This window comes from Microcebus murinus, chromosome 4, assembly GCF_040939455.1.
Source record: "Microcebus murinus isolate Inina chromosome 4, M.murinus_Inina_mat1.0, whole genome shotgun sequence".
NCBI lineage: Eukaryota > Metazoa > Chordata > Mammalia > Primates > Cheirogaleidae > Microcebus > Microcebus murinus.
The window spans coordinates 30,865,557-30,892,790 of NC_134107.1; the positions used below are offsets into that span (position 1 = coordinate 30,865,557).

The following is a 27,234-nucleotide window of genomic DNA, read 5'->3' on the forward strand; positions in this document are numbered from 1 at the left end:
CATCACAGTGACTATACTGTTTGTGCTCATGTCTATTTATTCCCTGATAAATATTAATAGGAATATCTATCTATTCTTTCCAAGAAGAATTTGCGATGGCTCACAAAAACTAATACACTGTAAAGCCCTTCAACGAAAAATGAAAACGGAAGAGTGCATAGTAAGGTGGAATGCTCTTGCATTCCGTGTGGTAGCTGTTCCTCTCCGTACTCCTTCAGTAGGGGGAGGGAGACAGGAAGATGGGATTGGCCTGGGTTCTTACATTCTCTTGGTGAGTCAAGGGGGTGCTCTGTGCCAATGGGCGAGCTTCTAGGCAATGGGCGGTTGGGTTGGCTGGGTCTGCAGGCATGGAGCATGGCTAATGCGTGTTCAGGACAAGCAAGAACTGGGCCAGTGAAGGGTCTGGAGTCAAGGCAAGGGTTGGCCAGGTGATTAAGAGGGGACTGTGGATGGACGGGCTAGAGGAGGAACCCAGCAGGCTGGCTGCTGGTTGATAGATCACAGCTGAAACTGAAGAAAGCAAAAGGGGAGGGATACAAGGGTGGGCTGAGGTCAGAGGACAAGGCTGGGATTTCACCTAGACACATGCCACTCCTGCTGACAATGGCTTCTGCCAAGAGCTGCCTCTTAGAAAGGAAGCTGGAAGTGGTCTTCCCAGAGCACCCAGAGTGGCAGTTGTGCATCTTCAGTACATACTACTCTTTAATCAGGAAAAAAAAAAATCATGTTATGTTTTGAAATGGACCTTCCAGACAAGAAGATATGGTAGAAGGAGGCCTGAGTTTTGTTTGAATCCACCTCTTCTATTGAGCAGCCATGTGACATTGAGCAGGTCAAATTTCTCATGGCCTTAATTTACTTCTACAAAATAAGGACATTGGGCTAAATATTGCCTAGAGGCTCTTCGAGCTCTAGAAATGACTAGACCATTCTGGGGCATGAGGGATGATGCCGCCAGTGTACTCCCAGAAGAAAGTCACGGACGCTAGCCTTGCTCTGAGTCTTCTTTCTCCGGAAGCTGACTCTGGGAGAAGAGAACTTCCTCGGAAACCACAGCTGCTGAAACGGCCTCAAAGGGAGTTATACTTAATTCCTGTTTCCTAACATCCTGAGTGTGAAGCCCAGCAGAACTGATAATGGGGGTACTTCCCCCAAATTGCAACCACAAACTGAAAGGGGGGAAACCATGCTACCCAAGGACATGTTCAGTGGTGGGCAACTGCGGCCAGGAATAACAAACCTGACCAGTTTACAGCTCAAGAATGCACAGTGGCAGCCCAGTGAGGATTTCCTTTTTTCCAAGACAAACCATGTTGGCTCTGATGAAACTCCCGGTTATGGGTAAATCCCCCTCCTTTACTCATGTTATTCTTCCCAAGAAGACATTTCATCATCAGGTGTTTTTATGGAAATCTTTGAAATTCTTCAATCACTGTAAGTGGACTACAATTATCAGCCTCTTCATTGAGTGATTTATTGAGTGTCTTTATGCATCAGGCACTATGCCAAAGGTCAGAACCCCACAGTAAACAACACTGACATGACCATTGCCATGTGGGGCTTGCAGACCATTGCCATGTGGGACATGGAAGACATGCAGCTGAAAGCAAATACATATATAAACACAATGAGTGAGCCAGGCGCAATGGCTCATGCCTGTAATCCTAGCACTCTGGGAGGCTGAGGAGGGAAGATTGCTTGAGTTCAGGAGTTCAAGACCAGCCAGAGAAAGAGCAACACCCCATCTCTACTACAAATAGAAAAATTAGCCAGGCATTGTGGTACTCACCTATGGTCCCAGCTACTCAGGAAGCTGAGGCAGGAGGATTGCTTGATCCCAGGAGTTTGAGGCTGCAGTGAGCTGCGATGATGCCACTGCACACTACACAGGGTGACCAAATTAGATTTTCTCTCTCTCTCACACACACACACACACGCACACGCACACACACACACACACACACACACACACGAGTGCTACAAAAAAAGAAACAGGGTGCAGTGCAGGCATGGAGAATAATGGGGAGCAGATGTGGATAGGGTGATTAGAGAAGGTCTCTCCATGAAGGTGATATCCCCACATGATGATAAGGAGACACTCGTGAAACACAGGGTGGGGTAGGAGCAGTGTGTTGGGGTGTGAGTGTGCATACACTGAGGAAAAGGGAAGTTGTAGATTCTCTGGCAGAGGGAAGAACAGGTTGGTAGAAAACTCAACTGATTCCAGGAGCTGAAAGAAGTTCTATGTGGATGAAGCGAAAGGGAAGATGATATGGAATGAGACTGGTGAGTTTGGCAGAGCCCAGATCACACAAAACTTTTGTAAAAATCTTATATTTTCCCCTAAGTTTTTGTTTTAAATTCAATAGGAAAGCATCGGGGTATTTTAGACAGAGAAATAACATAATCTTATTTCCATTTTCTGCTTGTTTTGTGGACAACAAAATAAAAATAGGAAAAATAGGAATAAAAGTGGAAGCAAGAAGTCCAGGTAGGAGACTACTATTGTAGTTCAGGGAAGAGATAATGAGAGCTTGGACTAAGTTAGTTATTCTCAGTTCCCCAGGGGACACTTGGCAGTGTTTGGAGACATTTTTGATGGTCACAGCCGGGGAATGCTATTGACATCCACTGGGTACAGGCCAGTGATGCTGCTAAACACCCTAAAATGCACACAACGGCCCCCACAACAAAGAATTAGCCAGCCCAAAATGTCAGTAGTTCCAAGGTTAAAAAAAAAAAACCTCTAGGCTCAGTGATGGCAGGAGAAATGGAAAGAAATAATTGAACTCAAAACACATGGTGAGGCTAAAATGACCAGGAACTCCAAATGGATTAAATGTGGAGAGTGAGGGAAAGAAATAACCCACAGATGGCTTTCAGATTTCTGTCTTGAGTAACGTGTCACGAGAACATGTTGGAAGAATACGTATAAAAATTTCTGTCTAGCAGATAGAACCAATTACTTCGTTTCAAATTCCAAATCTTACTATTTACCAATTGTGGGTTGCAAGACACATAACCACTCCATGACTCGGTTTCCCATCCATAGCATGGACATGACAATGTACTTACTTCAAAGTCCCCCTGAAAGTTGAGTCACTGAAAATGACAATGGGATTTGGCCTAGATAGGAAAACAGAGGTTTAAGTTCTCCAATAATGAGGCGTGTGCCCAGCAGGTTGGGGACTGAGGGCAGAAAGGAGGGAGAGCAAGATTAGCAAGAGAGCACAAAGAGGCTGGAGGCATGAGGAACAAGAGGTGGCACTTCCTCCACCTCCCGAACCTGACGTACATGGGGTGTGAGCAAATAAACAGCCCCTGATTGAGATCCGTGGAGGTAAAGTGCTGGACTCAGGGGCTGCCAGGTCCCACGCAGGGCAGTGGGGTGGAGTTCAGAGGGGAGGTCACATCATCTTCAACCCCTGCCTGCACAAGGCGAGGTCAGTGACACAACACAAGGTCCAAGCCTGCTTGGTCAGAGCCTCTTCCACTCCCACCCCTCCATTCCTCACTTTCAGTGCAGGGGGAGGATTTTCAAAAGTTTGCAGACTAAAAATAACCATAGAGCAAGCTAATTAAGTGGTACGAGTGGTTTAAACAAAAGCCCACACTCAGTGCCAATGTGGATTAGGTGGAGGCTGTTTCTATGTAATAGACACTGTTTTGAGAGCATCCCTTCCAGCATTCGGGTTCAAAACATACTTTTAAGTTTTGTTTTAAACCTGTAGGTTCAAAACACATTATCAGAAAAAGAGAAGTTGTCCAGTTAACCTCAAGTTTGCTGTGGTCTTTTAAATCTGATCCTCATCCTTGCACGTCGCAGATACTCCAAAGCTGCTCATGGTAAGTGTCCGAGAGCTATCAGGGATAGCTCTGTTGTAACAATTAACATTTACTGAGTGCCAACTGTGTCCCTGGCTTTATCCTAGGCAATGTTCCTACATTATTGTGTTGGTTGTTTTCAAAACCTTTATAGGTTTTTATCCCATTTTACCTATTGGGGAAATGAGACATTGGAGAGTTAAGTGACTTGTCCGAGGTCACCAGCCATAAGGGATCAAGAAGAGTCCGCCTGCAGAGTTTGCACTTTAAGTATCTGGCCATACTGCCACATACCACAGCAACACATGGGCTCTTACTGTTCCTTTGTCTTCCACAGCAGACAATGCTGGTGGGTTATAGAACAATCCTGCGAAGCTTCATCACTAATCCATTGCTCTGGGGCTCCTCCCAGGTGATGAGAGTGGGCACTAGAAAGAAAGTCTCTCTGCTGTTCCCCAGACCCTCCTCCTTTGCCTACCCCCGATTCTCCCCGGGTCCTGTCTCTGCTCCACTCCAAGGGCTGGTTCTGCTCTGCCTCTGAGCCTCTCTGCTTGGCATATAGTCCTGGTCTTTTCCAAGTTTGACTCAGGCTGAGATCTGGCCCCAGCCCCTCTTGCCCTCTTTCTAGTCTCCCCGTCATCCCACCCCGATCCCGAGCCAGCTCTGTGATTCAGTTAGTGTCAGTGAGTGTCTGAGCTGCAGAGGTAACGTAGCTGCAACAGGAAGGACAGAAAAGGCAGTGTCAGGAGCAAATCCATCCTCCGAATCCTGGGCTTTGTGCCAGCTACAAAAACTTTTGTGCGAAAAATGTAAATACTCAACTTTAGATGGATCAAGTTCTAATGATCTTACAGGTGGAAATATGCCACTGAATGATGCTGTCAATGTCTTTTTTAAATGGCAGAGAAAAAGGCCTCAGTTTTAATCAACTGAATCACAAACACAGGAAAATCTTTTCATTTTGAAGGATAACTTAGATATACGTTGTGCTTTGAAGGTGCTAAAGGGTGTGCCAGTCAAATTTAGGCCCTCTCAGGCCCTTTGCAGTCCCAGCATTCTGGGTCAACACAGCTTGGGTTTCAGAAGCTCTTGTCCTCATCTGCTTTTACTTCTAGGAGTCTAGGAGGGGCCCCATGTGTACTTGTAAGAGACCCGTCAGTTTCCACAGCTCATCTGATATCCTCTTTTCTTTCCTCCTCTGCTCTGCCCCCTATTTTGCCCACTGCCACTGCCTGCAGGGGGCCCTGGGAGCTGCCTCTGTGGGGTCTAAAGTCTAAAGTCACCCATCACCACCACGGCAGCCATGGGCACTAATGTTCTCACAGCACCAAAGCCCTTTTAGGATTTGCACACTCTAGTGTTGAAACCTGGAGCAGGACTGCCAGACTCTGCCCCAGTCATCAGAACCCAGGACCACTTGCTAAGAGGCTTGTTAAGTTGCTGTGAAACCTTTCAGAGGCACCATTCAAATTCCTGACAGCATTTCAATCTTTTCTCAATTTCCACAAAGAACAACATGGGTTGGCTGGACACCCAAGGCCCACAAAACACAGGGCTGAGCTCATCTGTCCCTGGAAACCATTGAGGCAAACCCATTCTCTGAGCAGCCAGGACGAGCTATAATTAGAAGCCCAGTGAGTCACAGCTCATGGCAGTTAGCTCAGAAGCGCTCACTCATAAAATAAGACACCAGCCTGCCATCTGCTTACGCTCATCCTGGGTGTCAGAATTCGGCCTTGTACGAGGACTAAGGGACTCGGTTGGAGAGAAGAAAAATACGCTGAGCACCCTGAAGATAGCATCTGGACAGGAAGTCCAGACAAAGTGATACAAATTTTCACTAGACAAAAAAATTCCCTTCACCACAGATAATTTCTCTTTAATTTTTCTTCAGGTGGTGCAGCTGCTAATTTAAGCCCTTTACTTACTTTCCCAGCAGTGACTTCATTGTATGATTTTACTGTATATCCTTACAGGCCTGGTGGATTCAGAAAGAATAAGGGCTTTAAAATCCCAGCTCCACTACCTACGGGCTGTGCGACCACAAACAAGCCTGCCAAGTTTTCTAAATGTTAGTCCCCGTATTTACAAAACGGGGTTTTTATGAAGGTTAAAACAGTATGATAATAATGTATGCAAAGCATCTGGCACAAGATCTCACACGTGATTGGTGATTAATAAGTGTCAGTCTCTATGAGAATTCATCAGATGATACTGATTCTAGGTTTTCCGTCAGACACAGAACTCACCCTTCAAAGTCCTTATGCTGTTTCAGCTCAGCAGACACCTTGTCTCAGGAAAGCCATTAGAAAGCCCCAAAGTACTATCTTTTTCTCCTGGTAAGTAGCTCACTTCCCACAACTTCCCACCACTTTGCATTAAGTGAGCTCAACAAATGAGTCACACTACTTACAGAAGCAAATGTGGGAGCCACACCCAAAACAGAGGCATCTTGACTTTTCCCAAGAAGCTGTCAGTGCCACCAAAAAAGAGGGCTTGGGGAACCCACAGTTAGAAAACCCTGAACTCCCAAGCTACCTTAAGCTACCTCTGAATTCATATGCAAACTCAAGAGCATAATTCATTTCTTTCAGTAAATTTTTATCCACAGCAGTCAATGACAGCTGAGAGTCGCTTTTTGGCTATTTAGAAGGTGATTATTTATTTTTTGAAAACATTTATCACAACATTTAAATTATGAATTTGATTTTCAAGAATTTGAGAATTCTTAAAAATTGTATAGAAATTGGCATACCTTTATTTAGATCAGCCCTTTGTAACCGGCAGGCAGCAGAGTGAAGTAGAAAGTGCATGGGGTCACAGTCAGAAGACCAGGATTTAAGTGTTTAAGTGCTACTTTTGCCATTTACTAAATGATTTAGGGCAGGTTTTTGAGTCTCAGAGGTTTACATATAAAGTGAAGGAAACTTACATATCTTGTAGGGTCTCAAAACAATGAAGCATATGAAAGTACATGGAAAACTTAATGCAATATAAAATGTTGGATTGTTTTTAAAAGTAATCCCCTTATCTTTACATTTGCCCAATAGTCCTAGTACTAATTGCTTAAATTAATTTTGTTGGTCTCTCTTTGCATCCTTCCAAATTAATGTATATTTTTGAAAGCTACAGCCTTTCAAAATGAATGGAAAACTCTATATTCATGATTGATGGCTAGAATAAAGATTGTTACATAGGATCTAATGATCATATATCCAAAAATTTAGTTTTCCTAGGTGAGGTACATTGTGTGCAAAAATGGCCACATTGTTCCCTTCTCTGTACTAGCTCTTTGTAATGCTACTTTGCAACTCTTGCCATCAGAAGGTGGTTATCTGTTTCCCTACTCCTTGAATCTGGGCTGGCTTTGTGACTTAGGCCACTAGAAGGGCACAAAAGTAGTGATGTATAAGCTCTAAGTCTTGTACTCAAGAGACTGTGCAGCTTCCAATCTTACTCCTAGAATCCTGCTGCCATCATATGGATGAATCTGGGCTAGCCTGCTGGTTGATGAGTAACATAACCTCACCAAACCCACTTTCTTTCTTTTTTTTTTTTTTGAGACAGAGTCTCACTTTGTTGCCCAGGCTAGAGTGAGTGCCGTGGCGTCAGCCTGGCTCACAGCAACCTCAATCTCCTGGGCTCAGCGATCCTACTGCCTCAGCCTCCCGAGTAGCTGGGACTACAGGCATGCGCCACCATGCCCGGCTAATTTTTTGTATATATATTTTTAGTTGGTCAATTAATTTCTTTCTATTTTTGGTAGAGACGGGGTCTCGCTCAGGCTGGTTTCGAACTCCTGACCTTGAGCAATCCGCCCGCCTCGGCCTCCCAAAGTGCTAGGATTACAGGCGTGAGCCACCACGCTCGGCCAAACCCACTTTCAATCCAGTCAATGAATGGCTAACAGCCATATGAGTGAGCAAGGCCATCCCGGGTCAGGCAGCACCCAGTTGACTGATCAGCCGAACACAAATGAATGATTAACTGGGCTAGAACTGGAGAAGCAGAACCATCCACTCACCCCTAGACTTGTGAGTAATGATACGGATTATTCTTTTAAGGTGCTAATTTGGGTTTTTGTTTTTTTTTTTTACACAATAATAGATAACTGATACACAGTTTTTCTGTATTATTTTAAAAGGAACCCCCTCATAACATGGCAGACTCAAGTAACAGAGATGGGGTCCTTCCCTGTAAAAACCCAAAGAAATCCTGGCTGAACTACATGGCAAGTTCAAAGGAAATAAAGGAAATCCCCAAGGGCAAGATAAGGAGAACTTGAATATGTAGCAATAAGCAAAGGCTGATGTTGTAGCCTATGGGCAAATAACTTTGCATACAGTTCCGGCATTAATGATTGGGGACCAAAATTCTAATGCTCACATAAAGACACAAGATTTGCCTGAGCCATAAGAAATGGAGAGCCAGAGCTGAAAAACTTGCTATATAGTAAACCTGGAACCGCAAAGAGCTGTTCTTGTTGATGAAAAACCAGGCTAGAAAATGTTTGTCTGCTGACTCAGTGAAATATATAGGAAGCCTGATACTTAGCAAGTTCATAAGTAAAGAAAAAAGTTGTCTTTGAGATATAAACACTTCAAGCTTGTAAAAAACACAAACATTTCATTGTATGAAAATCCCATCCAACGAATAAACAGTAAAACTGGTTTAAGATCATTGAAAGTCCTAGAAATAGAAACTAATATAAAACATTTATTTACGGACACTTCCCAAATCCAGGATGCAAGGGCCCTCTGCTAGATATAAACTCACAATATCAACAGCAGCAAAATGTGAGGGAATAAGCCACCATAATAGAGAGCCATCAGGCACAATAAACAAGAGACTTAGAACCCTAGGAGCTGGACTTGGTAGGACAATCTAACAGGGGCATCAAATGATTGAAGGAGTTTTAAGAAAGATGGGAGTGAATAATATCCATAGTGAAAGAAGAGGACAGTATAGGGGGGAAAAACAGATTTGAAAAAAAAAAACCTAATAAAATTAAGAACTAACAAGATATTAGACACAGCTGCTAAGAAAATTAGTAAACTAGAAGATAAAACTAAGGATATTACCTCAAATATATCACAGAGAATAGATAGCAAATACAAATGAATCGTTAGAAAATATGAAGGCTAGATTGAGAAAACCCAGAAGATAAGAATTAAGGGATGTCATGCTGCACGATTCTAAGAGCTACCACTCACAAGGAATCCAACATAAAGGGTGTTTCTTGGATTTGTATAACATCCTTTATTTAATAAGAATTCCAGAGGTGAGGATAGAAAAGATAGGGGGAAAAGTGATAGTAAAACAAACAAAAAACCATAATAGCTAAGAAGTTTACAAAATGAAGAAAGACACAAGTTTTCAGACTGAAAAAGTACAGAGTATTTGTCAGAATAAATAAAAATAAACATTTACCTAACCAATTTCTAAGGAAAATTTAGAATATCAAAGATAATTTTTAAAATATAAAAATAATCAGAAATAAAAGACAGATATCCCAAAAGCTAATGAGAAATAAAAATAAAAATAATAAAATAATATCTTCAAAGTGCGGAGGCAACAGTTCTGTCATTTGAAAAATCTAAACCCAGATAAATTTTCATTCAATAATACAATACGGTTCATCTACACAAGGAAAGGTCACAATGGAAAGAATATCATGACACATTGTCAAGTGATAAAACAAGGTACTTTTGTGTTAGGAAAGAGGGAAAATAAGAGTGTATATATGTATCCAATTTGCTAATAATGGTATGTAAAACCATGGAAGACTGCCCAAGGAAAGCATACAATTGGCTACCTGTGGAAGGATAGAACTGAGTGAACAATGAAAGTTGTAAGAGCAAACTTCTCACTGATTATACCATGGATTATGCCTTTAACATTTTCTCTTTAATGGACAAGTTCCTCAAAACACACAACCTAACAAGACTGGATCATGAAGAAATGGGAAATCTGAACAGATCTAAAAATAGTAAGGAGATTGACTCAGTAACCAAAAATCTCCCAACAAAGAAAAACCCAGGACCAGATGGCTTCACTGGTGAATTCTACCAAACATTTAAAGAAGAAGCAACAGTAGTCTTCTTCAAACTAGTCCAAAATTGAAGAGGAGGAAACACTTCCAAATTCATTCTGTGAAGTCAGAATTATTCAGATACCAAAGCCAGACAAAACAATTCAAGGACAAAGTTGAATTGCTTGATATGTACTATAGATTGAGGTCTGCAGCTGTGATTGCCCATTTCAAGATAAATGAATCCAGTGTAAAGACCATCATAAAAAAAAGAAAAGGAAATTCATGAAGCCATCACTACAGCTATTCCAGCAGGCACGAAAACCTCCTTGCACTTTTTTCAAAATACCTTTCTGTCTTGCATTGAAGATTTAGCTTTTATGTGAGTGCAGGATTGCTATAAAAAAGACATACCTGTAGAGTCTGATATGCTTTAAGAGAAAGTGAAGTCATTATATGACAACTTAAAGCAAAAGGAAGGTAAAGGATCTAACGCTAAAGGATTTAATGCCAGCAAAGCATGGTTTGATAATTTTAGAAAGAGGCTTGGTTCAAAAAATGTCATGATAATGGGAGAAGCAGCTTCTGCTGACCAAGAAGCAGTAGACAAGTTCCCAGATGCCTTTAAGAAAATGGTTGAAAAGAAAGGGTATCTGCCTCCACCAGTTTTTAATGCAGATGAAAGCATCCTATTCTGGGGCAAAAATGCCACAAAGGACATTTATTAGTAAGGAAGAGAAGAGAGCACAAAGATTTAAGGCAGGAATGGATAGACTGACTCTACTGTTTGTGCAAATACATTTGGGTTTATGATCAAGACTGCCCTCTATGTATAAAGCTGCTAGCCCCTGAGCCTTGAAGGGAAAAGATAAATACCAGCTGCCAGTCTTCTTGTTGTACAACAAGATGGTTTGCACAATGAAAACCCGTTTTCTGGATTAGTTCCATCAATGCTGTGTCCCTGAAATCAGGAAGTACCTTGCTAGTAAGGGACTGCTTTTTAAAGTTCTTTTGATATTGGATAATGTCCCTGGGCCACCCAGAACTTCATGAGTTCAGCACTGAATGCATTGAAGTGATCTATTAATACTTAACCTCCAAACACAATGTCTCTGATTCAGCCTCTGGATCAGAGGGTCATAGGGTCATGGCACCCTATGGAAAGAATTGTCACTGCTATGGAAGAGAACACCAATAGACAGAAAATTTTGAAAATCTGGAAAGATTACACCATTGAAGTTGCCTTTGATATAGAAATAACCATGAAGGCCATCAAGTCCGAAACAATACATTCCTGCTGGAGAAAACTGTATCCAGATGTTGTGCATCTTCATAGGATTCATGACAGAGCCAGTCAAGGAAATCATGAAAGATATTGTGGAAATGGCAAAACAGGTGGGGGGTGAAGGGTGTCAAGATATGGATCTTGGAGAAATTCAAGAGCTAAAAGACACCACAGCAGAGGAGTCAATGGAAGATGACTTGGTGGAGATGAGAGTTCCAAACCAGTGCCAGAAGATGAGGAAGAAGATGTAGAAGAAGCAGTGCCAGAGAACAAATTAACATTAGGCAATCTGGCATAAGAGTTCTGATAATTAAGATTGCTTCTGACTTCTTTTACCACATGGACCCTTCTGTAATATGGGAACTGAAACTAAAGCAAATGGTGGAAGAAGAATTGGTACCATATAGGAACATTTAAAGAAATGAAAAAGCAAAACAATTACAATATATTTCAGTAAAGTTACACTAGATGTGCCTGACTCTCCTGCATTCCATTCTACCTCCTTCACCCCTTTGGCCTCTGCCACCCTGAGACAATAAAACCAACCTCTCCTCTTCCTCCTCCTCCTCAGCCTATTCAATATGAAGATGATGAGAATGAAGACTTTTATGATGATCCACTTCCACTTAATGAATAGTAAATATATTTTCTCTTCTTTATGATTTTCTTAATAACATTTTCTTTTCTCTAGCTTACTTTATTGTAAGAATACAGTATATAATATATATACAACATACAAAGTATATGTTAATCAACTATGTTATTGGCAAGGCTTCCAGTCAACAGTAGGCTATTAGTAGTTTTGGAGAGTCAAAAGTTATACATTGTACGTTTGACTGCAAGGGGTATTGGCATTCTTAATCCCCAAGTTGTTCAAAGATCAACTGTGCAGTAAAGTTGCAAGATACAAAACCAATATGCAACAATCAGTTGTAGTTCTATATACTAAAAATGAACAGTCTGAAAAGGAAAGTCAGAAAACAATTCAATTTAAAACGGCATCAAAATGAATTACATACTTAGGAATAAACTTAACCAAGGGAGTGAAAGACTTATAAGCCAACAACTATAAAACATTGCTGAAAAAATTAAAGAAGACACTAATAAATAGAAAGACCCAAAACATGGGTTTGAATTGTGTCAGTCTACTTATATACATACTTTTTTCAATAAATATATTGGGAAACTTTTTGGAGACTTGTGAGAATAAAAACTGGTAAATGAAATGCATAGCCTAGAAATACTGAAAGAATTAACAAAAAGATATGTTATGAATGCATAATGTATATATAGGTGGTAGTCTAGTTTATCATTTATTACCATAGAATATACACAAATCTAGTATAAAACAGTTAAAATTTATCAAAACTATGCACTCATACTTACAGAGTACATGACACTATTCATAGTCAAAAGAAATGTATACAAATGTGAAAATACAGGCCGAGCACGGTGGCTCACGTCTGTAATCCTAGCACTCTGGGAGGCTGAGGCAGGAGGATCGCTCTAGGTCAAGAGTTCGAAACAAATGTAAAAATACAATACTAAATCAAGCATCATGAGTAACTCTTGTTTATATTCTTCAAAAGCCAAATGACAGGCATTTCCCATCCCCTATTCCCATTCAACAGGAGCACCAGATTCATTTAGCTAAAATGATTTCAAAGAGTAGAATTGCATTGACTTTAACTAATTTCAAGATGCTCCTTTTTATTTCTGCTTATGTTGAACACTTTACAATTTAACAAAATTATCTATTTGGAAGGTAAAATTGACAACTCTTGAAATCAAAAAGGCAAAGATGTGAAGGAGCCAAAACTGTAAATCAAGTATTTGGGAAGTGAAAACTAGAATCCAATGTGCATTAAATTTACAAAAAGTTTTATACTCCTTCCGTAAATCCTTTTTTTTGTAAAAACATTATACATCAGAGGACCACTTTCTACGTCATTATTTTTAGATGGTTAGAACCTGGTTTTAAGCCTAAAGTGGGCTTGTTTCTGGAAAGTAAATATTTTCCAACTGCCTTGTCACGCAGAAACCTTTTTAAAAGCCAACACTTTGAAGTCCTTTGTGTGCATGGGCGCACACTGGAGCTTCTCCAGTGTCCGATATGGCCACAGTTGTCCTGATAACCAGTCACTTTTTTCCATCTTTAGAAACCGACCATGAAACGACCAGATCCAACTCCTAAAGCTCTGTGCGTGTGAATGAACATTCCCTTTTGCTTCATACCTGAATGCTGTACATCTACTTGTATATCGTGTCTACATATTTGTACTTCCATTCATCGTAACTTCTCATGTTACATAATTGATTAGTATTGAACACAAACCATAAATAAAAAGAAATAAATGTCTGAAAGAGCCAACGAAAGGAGGGGAGAGGGAAGTGATAGTTATTAACAAATTGGCTTTATTAGTAGAAATTTGCAAACAGTTAAATGATGCTAGTTTTATATACCACAGTCACTTGATATGTAAAATAGATAATCAGTTATTTTTCAACATTGGACTGCTTTAATCCAACTCATGGATCCAAAAGCTTTGGAAGTTCATCCTGTCTAAAGTAAAACACTTAACCCTATTTTGAATGCTATTATAAGTTTCAATTAAATCATTTAACAATGATGATACACTTATTTGCTTTTCCATGGATAATATAAATAAAAATTAAGGCAAAGCACAGCATCATAGTAAATGTTCTTACTGATTGAAATGAGCCTATGGAGCAAAATTGTACCTAAAATTGGTTAAAACATGATATAAGCCATCATTCTGTACAAATAAGCTACAATAGTCTATCGATAAAAATCAAAGCTATATTTGTTAGAATTTACACAAACACATGACCAATTTTTCTTAACAAGGCTAATGTTGAATTTCTTAAAAATCTTGGCATGAGGACATGAGATTCATTTCTTTGCTGCCCATAATCAACCCAATATTAGAAATTTTTAAGCCTTTGAATTATTATTATGGAAATCAATGTAAGTGTCCTACAATATATTGAACTTTTATTTATTTACTTATTTAGAAATAAGAGCTCTAAATTTGGCTGAATTTCACTAAAAATCAGTTGGAAATCTTTAATTAAAGTACACAGCAAATGGAAAGCTCCCAAAGTGCAGTTTTTAAAGCTTCTGGAGAGCTGGCATTAATAGAAACAAAGCCTGCAGACAAGAAGATGTTGAAAGATATTCTTATTAGAGCAAAGATGGATCTGAACAAATAAAATAGTGATCACTCAAACAGTGTAAGAAATTTGGTTTGGAGAATTGGTAGAGCTTAGAATATCTCAACATCTAGGAAGAATATTTTGGTGGGGTTTCTGTTTTTAATTAGATAAATTGATGTTCTGTGCTGGAATGAAGTAAAATTCAGAAAATCTACCATTTTTCAATGTTTAAATTTAGTGAAACATTAAAAAGAAAAATAGAGACAATCTTTATGGTAAACTTTGTTCACTGTGTTTTTAAAAATATTTGAAAAAAAGTTACTCTGAATGAAAGTTGAAAATAATATCTGTGAAATATTTAGTCTGAAATATTTAATTTTCTTCAATACAAAAAAATAGAATTGAGAATATTCTCCATCTACCATAAATCGTCCTGATCTTGCTAGTTACCTCAGCATCTGTAAAACTGGATATTTTCTCAACTAAAAAATATTTTTTTGCTACAAAAAGCATCAGTTAATATGTTAAGAATTTCAAATTTATTAGCTATAAATAATAACTTTGAAGGTCTTGGGAATTTTATGGAAAAAAACCCCCACATACACACAAAAATTAAATTAGGTCAGGCATGGTGGCTCATGCCTGTAATCACAGTGCTTTGGGAGGCCAAGAAGGGATGATCACTTGAGGCCAGGAGTTCAAGACCAGCCTGGGCAACATAGTGAGATCTTGTCTCTACAAAATTATAAAAAATATTACCCAGGTGTGGTAGCACACACTTGTAGTGCCAGCTACTCAGGAGGCTGAGGCAGGAGGATCAGAATGGGTGACAACAAAAAAAATTAAATTCTACTATAAAATATGTTCTTCAGAAAAATACTAATAACACAGTATTAGAGTTAAAAATGGCTCAGAATGAATAGGTGGAACACAGAGGATTTTTAGGACAGCGAGGCTACTTTGCATGAGTAGATATTAATAGATGTCATGGTGGATATATGTCACCATACATTTGTCCAAACCCATAGACTGTACAACACCAAGAATTAACCCTAACGTAAACTATAGACTTTGGCGATAATGATGTATAAATGTAGGTTCATTAATTACAACAAATCCACCATTCTGGTGGGGCATGTTGATAATGGGGGAGTGGAGGCAGGGGACATATGGAAAATCTCTGTACCTTCCACTATATTTTGCTGTGAATCCAAACTCCTCTAAAAAAAAAAAAACTATTAAAAATATTAAAGCATAAAAAGTGAAGTTGCTAAAGGTATAATGACCTAATAAATGAATTTGTAGAAATGTAAGCCAGAAAAATGTTATGATCAATCAAGATATCACATTCATAACATATTACTATTTTTGTATTGTATAAAATTCTGACACTAAAAATAACATTTTTGTAAGTTTATTTCATTACTTATGTACACAATTACACATATTACATGTTATAAGTAATAAAATATTTTTAAAGGAAAAAATGACTAAGAAACTGATTGAATGAGAATAATTATTCTGACAATGTAATTTGTAATGATCAGATAGTCAATATACAGTTAAAATTTTTTGCATTAATGTACAAGCATATGCTATTCTCAGTTTATTTGAAAGGATTTTGAAAACATTTTTAGTAGAATAGTTTTTGTTATTCTATTAATATAACAAAAGGTTTCTCAGTCAACAAATACTTTAAAAATATAAACCAAGTTATTTTAGCACTCCTTCCTCCTCTCCAAAGGGGGCTGCCAGCCTATTTTTGAGGACTGTTGAAAGAATCCTATGTGTTCTGAAAGCAGTGTTTAAAAAAAGGGTCACAACAGTGTTTTGAGCAAAGGCAATGGAATAACCATGGAATTTCTGTAGGGACACACTTGAAAGGGGACAACAAGCACGTCAGCATAATGTGAAAAGGAAAAAAGAAACAATTCCATTGACTCAATTCTTTGTAAAAGGAAAGAGTTTGTTCTAAAGTAGATCCTACAAACAAACCAGTCTACGTAAATTACTTGCAGATCTTTAAACACTGAACCCAAATTTCTGAGAGCAAAACCCAGAAATCTGCATTTTGAAGGGCTCCCCAGGAAATTCTGATGGGTAACCAGTGAGCCTGCTGAACCAAGTGACTACTAAAATCCCTTCTTTGAGTGACTTTCTATGATTCCATAAATGCCCGCTCTATGGTGTCCTGGAAGAGCTGGGACATCGCTGTCATCCAGCACTACTGAGCACCTGTTCTATGTAAGGCACCAGGCTGTATGACACTTTGTGCTGAACTCATGTTGCTGTCACAATACATTTGATAGGAGACTTTTTCTAGACTTGCCTGTAGCCTTGCCCTCTTTCCTAATGAAGCTTCCACTAATCCAAGCTTTCCTTGGGGGGGGGGGAGGTGAGTTTTTCCAGACCTGTTTGACTATGAAAGTGGAGAACTGACACCATTCCTCCTGCCCACCACAGTGGCTATGCTCACAGGCAGTGCCGTGGTTTTCATTTGCAAAGTGAGGAATAAAGCTCGAGACATTTTCATCACTAGAAATGCTCTGTTTGTACCATATAGGTACATATTCATTTCCTTTTTCCCCCGATCCTTAAACATTCATTGTATTTTTTCTCCTGCTAAACAAGCTACATAGGCTTGATACAGAGAGTTCTGAAAAAGCAGAAAAGTAAAATAATAAAATTAAGTAAAAATAATCTAAAATATTATCTTCAAGAGAAAGTTAACAACTTTGAGCATTCTGGTTTGTAGTTTGTATATTCTACTCTTATTTAATTGCATCTATGAACTTTTTAAAATCAAAAGTGGAATGTTATTTTACATATGACTTTAATTTTTTCAAAATTAGTATTACGAACACGTGCAAGGAGTATTTCTTACACTGTTTTTTCTATTGTCACTTTTACTGGAGATTAAAGTCTCAGACTCAATTTTTTAACTTAGCAGAGGGAGACTTGAGATGTCTCATTAAAACTTGGCTGAGTTCTTTCTAGCACAGCTTACTTATATAACTAGCTTCCCTAAAATCAACAGCTCCCACTAACGAGACATATACATTAATGCCCACAGCCCTATACACGATGAGAGAAATGGCCATTCCTTCCTTATAAAATGTGAACACAGTGAATGTCACCTGAGACGTGTCGGCTGTTCTGAAATGCAAGATTAGAAAATGAAATTTCACCAATAGTCAAAATCGAAGGATAACCTTCTGTGTCACATTGAACTCTGGAAGCAAGTGTAAATAAGATATGCCCTGCTGTGAACAAAAGTTGCTGGAATCTGGAAGGTCCTCCTAGCCAAGGCTGCCTTTGAGGTTCACTCCAAAAGCTGAGCTGCCACTTGAGACACCTGGACTCATGATTTTGAGTGCCTAAAGTGCAGCAGCTCCAGTTCATGAGCACTAATATAATTTTTGCAAACCATACACCCACAACTGGCATCATATACAACACTGACATGATTTCTTTTCTCCTAGAGTGTATTGTTGGCTAATTGCTCTCAGTCATTAAGCTGGAAGTGACATACTGGGGACACTGCTTTGGAGGAGTTGGGAACCACAGTGCACAGAGAACCAGATGATTTAATTATTTCTCACATTTCTCTTTCCTTTGTAGTTAATTAGCAAACATTCCTTCCTCTACCTTATCTCTTTGTTGAGGTTATATCAGCAATTATCTGCCCTCCAGTCTATGCAAAACTATCTGAATAATTCATAATGCAAAAGAGCTTATCAGTTCTTCCATGTTCCATTGCCCAAGGGTGATTGAAATATTGCAAATAAATGGAAAAATAGAGAGATAAACAAAACCACCCAGATTTATGAGGTTAACCTACCGTGCATGCTTAATATATTTTTAACAAAGCTCTTCAGTCATTATTGCCACGTTAACGAGAACATTGGCCTTTTGCTATAACATGTCTTCTGAACATATTCTTGCATGTTAGTCTTTTTCATGTTTCTCTGAAGTGGTCACATATCTGTCAGCTCCGTGGTCTGTCTTCTTCCAATTCGGCCTGTTCCACAGGTGTGTGACCATGTGCTATAGTGGTTGCTGTGTGGCTTTGAAGTCACACAGATCTGAGTTCCAGTCCTTGCCTACTGCTGAGCAAATGTGAGCAAGTGTCTGTGCCTGAAATTCTCATGAATAAAACAGGAATAATAATACTCACCTTGTTGTTGAGATGTTATTAATATAAGGTGGTGTAAGCAAAGCATTAGAACAGTGCCTGGCACATAGTGAATGATTATCAGCTTGTGTGCCTGTTGTATATGCTGAACAACTCTTGTGTAGCTTGGGTCCACCTCCAGCTGCAGCTGTGTTTACCAGGAACCCAGTCAGCCACTGTCCTGATAGTTAAAAACTCCTTATTTGTGGACTTAACTGATGCATGTCACTTCCGTCTGTGAGGCCAGATTTACACCAGTGACATGGCAGTCTTTCTTTTTTTTTTTCTTAACACCTGGAGGTGACTTACTCCCATGCCTCTGCTTCCAGAAACATGATAGAGTGTTTATGGAGCTTTATAGCACTTACCTTTACGTAAAGTCAAATGTAAGATAAGAGAACAGTTGTTTATAACCACGAAGCAAGCCCTTTCATGAACATAGGCTTTACTTAACTGTCTTTATTTCTGTGAACATCTCCTCTTCCTATTCTTAGATGTATCTCTTATTTATCATTAAAGCAAATTGCTTTTAAAAGATCACATTTTTTGACTCCGTGGTTCTCAACAACAACTGAGCTTCAAACTTACCTGTGTTGTTTAAGATGAGATATATACATATCTAAAATAAATATAAATATGTATGTTTATATTTTAAAATGTATGCATACAAACATACACCAACCCACCCAAGGCCCCACCCAAAACATCCTGAGAATCCCTGGGCATGATGGGGTGAACAGAAGGGGCTAATGTTCCATCCAGGTGAGGCTGTTATGGACCTACGATTAAGAATCCCTTAAGAATCCCATTCGGTTAACTACTTAAAATGGTTCCTATCTGAAGGACAGTTTATGATTTGGGAATTAATCAGAAGGTCTTTTTTTCCCTTAAATAAGTTTGCAGGCAAGATGCTGCTATTCCAAGTCTTCTGTTGCAAATTATGTCTTCCATAGAATGAAGCATCCACATGGTTCATCAAAGCACATTGTAAATAAAAACACATGTCCATGGCTGGAATGAGAGCATTAGGACCATCTAACTGCATTCCACAGGAATGAGTCTGCCTGACACCATGCAAAGTGATGGTAAAAACAAACAAACAAACAAACAAACAAAAAAAACCCCAAAAAAATGAATTTAACCCAATTTTCTAAGATAAAGAAATAGTATAATGCACACACTCCATCCTTTTGTGAATAAAACACTGCCACTCAGTGTTACAAACTGGTTTAAGAGTACATTGACATGAAGCCTAGACTTGGTGACAGTGCTTCTAGTACTCCCCTTTCCTCTCCCCCTTCTTTATTACCCACAGCTACATCATCTTGCAAGTAACTGGGCAGGGAAGTGCTTATTGACTGGTCTTGAAAGCAACAATGCATCTAGAGCTGCAGACCATTCGAAAACCATGCTTCTCTTTATTTATTCCGGTTGCCATGGCAGGAGGAAAACAAAAAGCAACTGTATTTCAAAGCAACAGCAATAAAAGAAGCAACATTTCCTTGTAAGCAGGCAAATCTTGCAGAGTAAAAGTTGCAAAGCCCATTTAGATTGCCTCAATGGAAAGGGTTAATGGAGAGGGTTAATAATAGCACAGTTAATGGTGCTATGTGGAAACATAAACTTGAGACCAAGAAAACCTGCTCTTAGAAACTGCTAACTTTTATGTTTTTTAGTTTCCTGCTGCTAAGTTTCTCTTTCGATCAGACAGTTCAATCTGTGGGGCTTTTTGGGGCCACCTAATTCAAGGAAATCAGGAACCAGAGCAGGGTCAGAAAGCTGGCTGATGCATTTCAATAAACAGGACCCTGAAATTTGGGTTACTGAGATATTAAACCTAGTAAGCCAGCTCTACCCCTCAGGGCAGAGCCAGCAGGCAAAACATCCTTGATGGTTGGGTTTTCTAGGGTTTGTGGCAGGCAACCTCAAAGCTGCAGCCCTCTTGCTCCGAGAATTCAGGGCCACCCTCTTTAATTACTGAAATAGTAGTGTACTTCCCCCTCACTGCAATCTCAGTCCTTAATTTGTCACCTTTGCCTTGCATTCAAGCGCCTTGGCATGTGTCAACCGCAGGCAGCACTTTGATTTCCTTTTCTGTAAAGGCTCCAAGTACCACGTCATTAGTTTCTGCAACCATCTAGCCCAATGACTTAATTCTCCTGGAATAAACCCTAAGGCCCCCCCATCAGAAAACAGTGGAGAATCGGGCATAGAAAGAATAATGAAAGCAGTAGTTTCAATTAATTTTTTTCAGTGGATTTACCTAGAGCAAAAATAGCATCTTGGCTTTGGACTTGCCCGTGCGTCCATTCATCTTAGTACTTTTAACCTTTTATCATAGGTAGATTCCCCTCTACCTAAAAAACCAAAGGGAAAAAACCCAATTCTTTAATTGACTTACATCCTATTACGCTTTCTCAGGCTGCTCATTTTCATACCAAGCCTCATCTTTGGTTGCCAACGTCCTACTTTGAAGAAAAGGGAGAGACAGGTGGACTGGAAGTTGTCCGACCTCAAAGGAATAGCACGCCCAGCTACATCTTCCAGGTGGTCCTGGGCTATTTCAAAAGGTCAGCAGGTCCAATTCTAGAAGAAAACACCACTTACTTCTCAACCTGCTGGGGATTGGTGAGGCATAAACAATAAATTAAATAAACTAACTGACAAAATCTGTTAACTGCCAGTTTCTGAGAACCCAAGAGATAAAAACAAGAGATATCCTCAGCCACCAGGGGCAAGAAGGGACTATCCGGATGCAATAAAAATAAAGAAATCATGAGCTCTGCAGCTTTGGAGAGGAACTATTCTCCTGCCCTGGGGTTGCCTCTGAGTCCCTGGCTCTAGGAAACCCCCTTCCCAGTAAGGTTGACAGCTGCCCACAAAAAAAAAAGCAAGAAACCTTATTTCACCTACTACTTGGGCTGGTGGGCTGGTATTATTCTAAAGAGTGATTTCTAATTCTTGCCTGCCTGTCATGGCAGTTCATACTGTGCCCCATCCCAATCTTTATATGGAGGAGCCACAAAAGGAGCCACAAACGGGAGAAGGAGGTAGAGGGAATGGGGAGAGGCCATCATGCCTACTTTGTCTGGTTGGTGAGGATAGTCATGACCTTGGGGGAGGGAGGACAGGGACTCTGTGCAGATAACATGTGGGATGTGGATGTAAAATAAAGGTATTGAATTTACTGCCTGGCTGGTGAAGCCAATTTTATCACTGTGCTGCCAAACCAAATATGGATATGAACTGCAGGTCTTTTCATTATTTTTTAGCCCAAGCTGGCGGATACTTCCTGCTCTTCCTAGACAGCCTCCCCTGGTCACTCTCTAGCCATCGGTTCTAACCAAGGCAAAGTGGCCCTCAAAGTAAGAGAGCCCTGGCCATTGGCTACCTAATGTTTTGCCCTCTGAAATCCTTGTATTTCCTTCTGAATTCACACACTCAGAATTTGGCATTGTATTCTTAAATTATAAGGTCCTCTACTTTACGCCCATTCAGAAAGCCAAAGGGAGCAAGACTAATTAATCTAGGAAATAGCTATTAGCCCTAGGGAAATCGGATCCTCTTATTGCCCCATAACCATGGACCACAGAGAAGTTGCCTCAGATGGCAGGGAGCCCAAATGCTAGTCCATGCTCTATCCCTAATAGCCATTTAATTTGGAGAAAAGACCCATCTTCCCTCTGGACTTTAGTTTTCTCCTCTTTAAAAATGAGAAGGTGGCTAGACAGTCACGTCTCCTGCAGGTATGGTCTGTGCTTTGCAACTGCAAGGTTAAAGATCTGAGAACGTGTGCATGCCGAAGGGGCTTAAAATGATAGTGCCTAACGCTTAAGTGTATTAACTCATTTAACCCTCTCAATAACCCTATGAGGTATTGTAATTATGCCCCCCATATTTTAGATGGGGAAAAAAGACAGAGAGAGGGGCTGCGTAACTTGACCTGTCATACAGTAGTTATAAAACCAGTTTTTTGGGTGGTTAAACCACCACGTGTACGGGATAATGAGCAGATCTGAGGAATGAGCTTCCTTGATGTTTGCACACTTCGAAGATTAGAGAGGGAGTGTGGGAATCACCGTGAATTTGCCCATCAACAGCATTTCCAGAGAAGCAAGACCAGAACTAGAGAGTGTCCTCCCTACTGCTGGATTCTCCTGCACTATTTAGTGCCCAACGCCACCCTAGAAAAGCATAAGAACTTCATAACCATGGTGTAAATTAGTAGGAGTCTGGCAGCAAAGCCCAGAATCGCTCTAAGATACAATGATCATCTTGGGATCTCTTTGCCACCAACTGACCCATCAGTATACTGAGGCGGTCTGGGGTGGAAAATACTCAGATGACATTGGATAAGGGAATACAAGAGGCTGGACAGAGAATGACTCTTGAGACTAGTTTGGAGAAACAAGCTGATTCCAGGGGTCTTCAAAACACTGACTGCCCTATTCTGCCCGCCGCATGGGTCTCCTCAGAAGCAAGTGCCTTTCCCTGAGCCTGACCCTTGCTGAGCGAGGTCTCTGCAGAGGAAAGGACAACATGCTCGCTCACTGTGAAAACAGGTCCATTGAGAACCCCTACACCAAACAAGACTCTGGCAGGAAAGCTGCTTGCCTGTCCACTGCAGAAAGGTAGTGATGAGAACTTGCGATGCCGTCTTGATTCCAAGCTCATTGTGTTAGGGCCTATAGTCCTGAATAGGGTCTCTTTTTAATGCTTACTTACCATAGAAAGTATCATAGAAACATTATTGTTGTTTAGTTCTGTGCCCTTGGGGTTTTTTCCATCATTAATCCTCTTGGAGCAGGGTGGGGCTGAGCTGGGAACAACACTATACAACGCTGGTTGCAGTCGTCCTTGTGCAACCCAGCGTATCCACAAGTTCGTACCACATTTTGGGGAAAACCAACACAACAGTGCCATTTAATACAGCTTCAGGCTGCCAATTGTCACTGATCCATACTACTGGCAACTTGGAAAGAATTATGCGTATTGACACTTTCTTTGATCCTATCGACCAAACAGCTATGTGGCATGCATGTTTTTGTACTGAATGAAATATATTTCTTTCCTTTGAGCTAAAAGCACACCATTATAAGCAGCTATTGATTCTTCCCCACTATGCCATGAATTCACCTACTGTACTTTGTAACCTGGGAGAGCTATGAATCATCCTTCCTAACTTTTCAGCTTAACAAAACAGGTTACTTTTGATACAATCTCCTCTTTATCTAGATTTATTTGTTCTGAATCTTGATGCATTCTTAGGGCATTATTTCGTATTGAAGACAGCACTCCCTCAGTGTTTGTTTAATGATAATTTTTCTTTCAAGCCCTTCCTCAGCGTCTGCTTGCCCTTTTTTTCCCTCAAGGTTTTGTATTATTCCTAGGAACACCTGAGTCACAGGCAGTCGGATTTCCAACATTCCACAATCACAGGCAGGGGGCGTGTATTCTTGCCTTCCACGGGTCACTGGGGAGTGTTAAAATTCTGATTTCTTTAGGAGTGGAGCTTTGAGACAGTCTCTTACCTTGCCCTTCTTATTCAGTAATTTTAATTGCCAAGAAATGCTACAGATTTCATTTAAACGCTAGTTTAGTTATTACCATGTTCTGGGCACTTTAATGCATGCCAAAAACACTGAGATGAAGAAACACGATTATTCTCAGGAAGCTCATAATGTGCTGAGTGAGATAAGAAAGGTCATGATTAAACAAAGCAGGACATGCTCTAAGGAAAGGTAAGCAAGGAATTTATAGGTGTGCCAAGGAGTGCTTGACCCAGTCTGGAAGAGTTCAGAAAAACCCATCCGAGAGCCAAGAAGAGGTTATGCTTGACCCGAACATTAAAAGACAAGTAGCAGTCATTCTGGCGGAGTCCAAACCGAGGATGGGTTGACGTGGATGAAGCAAAGGGGTGTAATGAAAGGGGAAGCTGGAGAGTCATGGCCAGATCATGAAGGGCTTTGTCCCTTGGGCTAAGAAATGTGAACCCTATCTTTAAAAGTAGAGAGGAGCCACCAACGCTACCATGTATGCAATAGTACCATGTATGAACGGACAAAATCCCTGCTAAGTTCATAAGTTAGTAAGATTGTGTGTGCCCATTTGCGCCCCAGCAACAGCACACAGAGCATGGGAAGACTAGCTCAGGCTTAGTGCCAATTCCTGAATCCAGTCTATCTCGCCAGGCGACTTACTGCAATGACCTTCTTCAAGCTCTTACAGAGAGCTGTGCCTGTTCTGGTACTCTGGTCTGCAGAAGGTTAAAGGATAGTGATCATCCTAGAAGCCTTCCAGGAACAAAATCTCTTTGCACAGGGTCATGAAATGAGGGATCCAGATGGTAGAGGGCAGTGTAAATGGCATTTGTAGATGAGATGACAGCGTGTGCAGAGAGGCAGAGACACAAGCCAGCAAGCCCCATGTGTGACATATCATACAACAAGGAGGTGGGGGCAGGTGGCAGGCACAGTTCTAAGTTCAGAGGGATCAGACCATCCGCTGGCTCCCTTTGTTCCACGAAAACACTGCTACACAGACTAGTACACATTTCCCAATTGGAGAAGCTAAGGCACAAAGAAATAAATTGTCTCAGCATGAATGTGAGGCAGTGGCAAATAATCACATGCTTCTGTTTTTAATCTTTTCTCCATGCCCGAGAATAGCCTGTTATGTCAAGTTAGACATTCTCCCTTTGAAATCATGCAGTCACAGAGCTAAAGGGAACTTTCCAATGGAAATGTCATTACCAAAACCCAAGCCAAACCAAACCAAAGCAAACCAACCACCCAACAAGAACCTCAAGTGATGCCTCAATCATCTCCTCTTGTTGCTCCTATCTGTAGTTCACGTGCACTAATGTACTTAAAGATCAACACAGGCCTGGAAACTGCTCAGGAAAACAAAGAGACTCCTAAAGAACCCTGAACAATTCTTTTTATTTTTTCCTCTGGACACTGGCCTTTTTATTTTTCCATGAGAAATTTTGGGCCAAGTCAATGCATAAATAGTAACAGAATTTTCTGAGTGCATGGTTACTTTTGGTTTGTCTGACTTCACAGCACCCTTGCTGCTCTACGACCACCCATCCTCTTTACCCTCGTGTGTATGTTTTATTATGGATTTTTAAGGCATTGAAAACAAAAGTTTAACACTTTCTCTCTGCCAAGGTGCCTCCATTTTCATCAGTGACTTCACTGGCCAGGATGTGTTGTAAACACTACAAAATAGTTTCAAAATTACTGGCTCAGTCATGTTGCCCACAAGTGACTCAGCCCAGTAAAGAAGTTTTTCTGCTGTTATTGTCCTGAGCACACCTTCATGCTAGTATGTAACCCCTCCCTCCCTGTCCTCCCCATTAGGGCCACATTTCCTATTTTACGGTTATAATGAGGTAGTCTCTGGATATTATACAATAAATAGGTTTAATGTAATAGGTATATTTCTGCAAACATATCCACAAGTAAGGATTTTATAAGCATCATTCAAAACTGCCTAAAGGGTATCTTCTAAGTAACTTTCTGTGAATCTTTTCATAAAGCAAAGGCTGTTTTGGGGGGAAAACAAACAAACAAACAAACAAACATTATTCTCTATTTCATGTGTTCTAAGTTCAGATTTTCATGTACTAATTTAAAAAAAATTATGGTGGCCCTCCTTTTTATCTAGTAAGCTTCATATCAACACAAGAGTCAATCATGCTTCGCCCTTAAGCATACTACACAATGACATTTGAAAATGTGGGCTCCTGAGACAGAAAAGTTCCTCTGTGAGTCGGTAGCCAAGCCCAGCAAAAGATCTCATGGTTCCAACTAAACAGCCCACAGCCTTTCGTATTCAGTTCTGCTTTTTCAGTGGTCTTGAACAGTCTCATGTCTGGTTAGGAACTGAGAATCGGGTTGGTTTCCACTTCTGTAGGAGGGTGGTGCTGGCCCAGGTACCCCACGCTAACGCGGTGGACAGAGCAGCCGAGCCTGAGGATCTGGAGTGGTGAACTCTTTCCGACCTCGGCCCCCTGTTCCACTCTCTACCCCACGAGGCCCTAAAGGATGTGGCATATGAGCAGAGAATAAGAAAGAGCTGGCAAAGGGAGAGAGATGCTGTTAATGGGGTTCCTACTTCAAACCCTGATGTCTCATTTGGGACTTTCTTCACAGGTGCAGTCCCGGATTCCATACTTTAAAAAGCACAGCATGGCCGGGCGTGGTGGCTCACGCCTGTAATCCTACCACTCTAGGATTGGGGTGGGAGGATCACTTGAGCTCAGGAGTTTGGGACCAGACTGAGCAAAAGCAAGACCTCATCTCTATAAAATATAGAAAAAATTTAGCTGGGCATGGTGGCGCATGACTGTAGTCCCAGCTACTTGGGAGGCGGAGAGAGGTGGATCGCTTGAGCCCAGGAGTTGGAGGCTGCAGTGAACTATGATGACACCACTGTACTGTAACACAGGTGACAGAGGGAGGCTCTGTCTCAAAAAGAAAAAAAAAAAAAACATGGCACAGGCACATAGGCATGTGTCTCCCCCCACCCTGCCCCCACCACCATTGCCATTAGGAAACTGCTGATCTAAGTTGAGGCCTAAGGCCAGTGGCGTGCTGAAGCTGGCTTGTACCAGCTTGTGAGAGCCCACTGTTAAATTTTCAGGAATTCTGCAAGCCAGCTGTTAAAAACGGCCATTACTGAAAGTCAGATTATATAAGCTTCTGATTAAATTATATCAAAAACAAAGATATTGCA

At 40.5% G+C, this 27,234-nt stretch overlaps 1 long non-coding RNA gene across 1 annotated transcript; it reads left to right on the top strand.

Moving 5' to 3' along the window:
• On the top strand, positions 1-26,829 carry LOC105866211 (uncharacterized). The gene is made up of 3 exons (XR_012918946.1): positions 1-271; positions 3,732-3,846; positions 26,652-26,829. It is a non-coding gene; the product is annotated as an uncharacterized LOC105866211 (long non-coding RNA).
• The last annotated feature ends 405 nt before the right edge of the window (positions 26,830-27,234 follow it).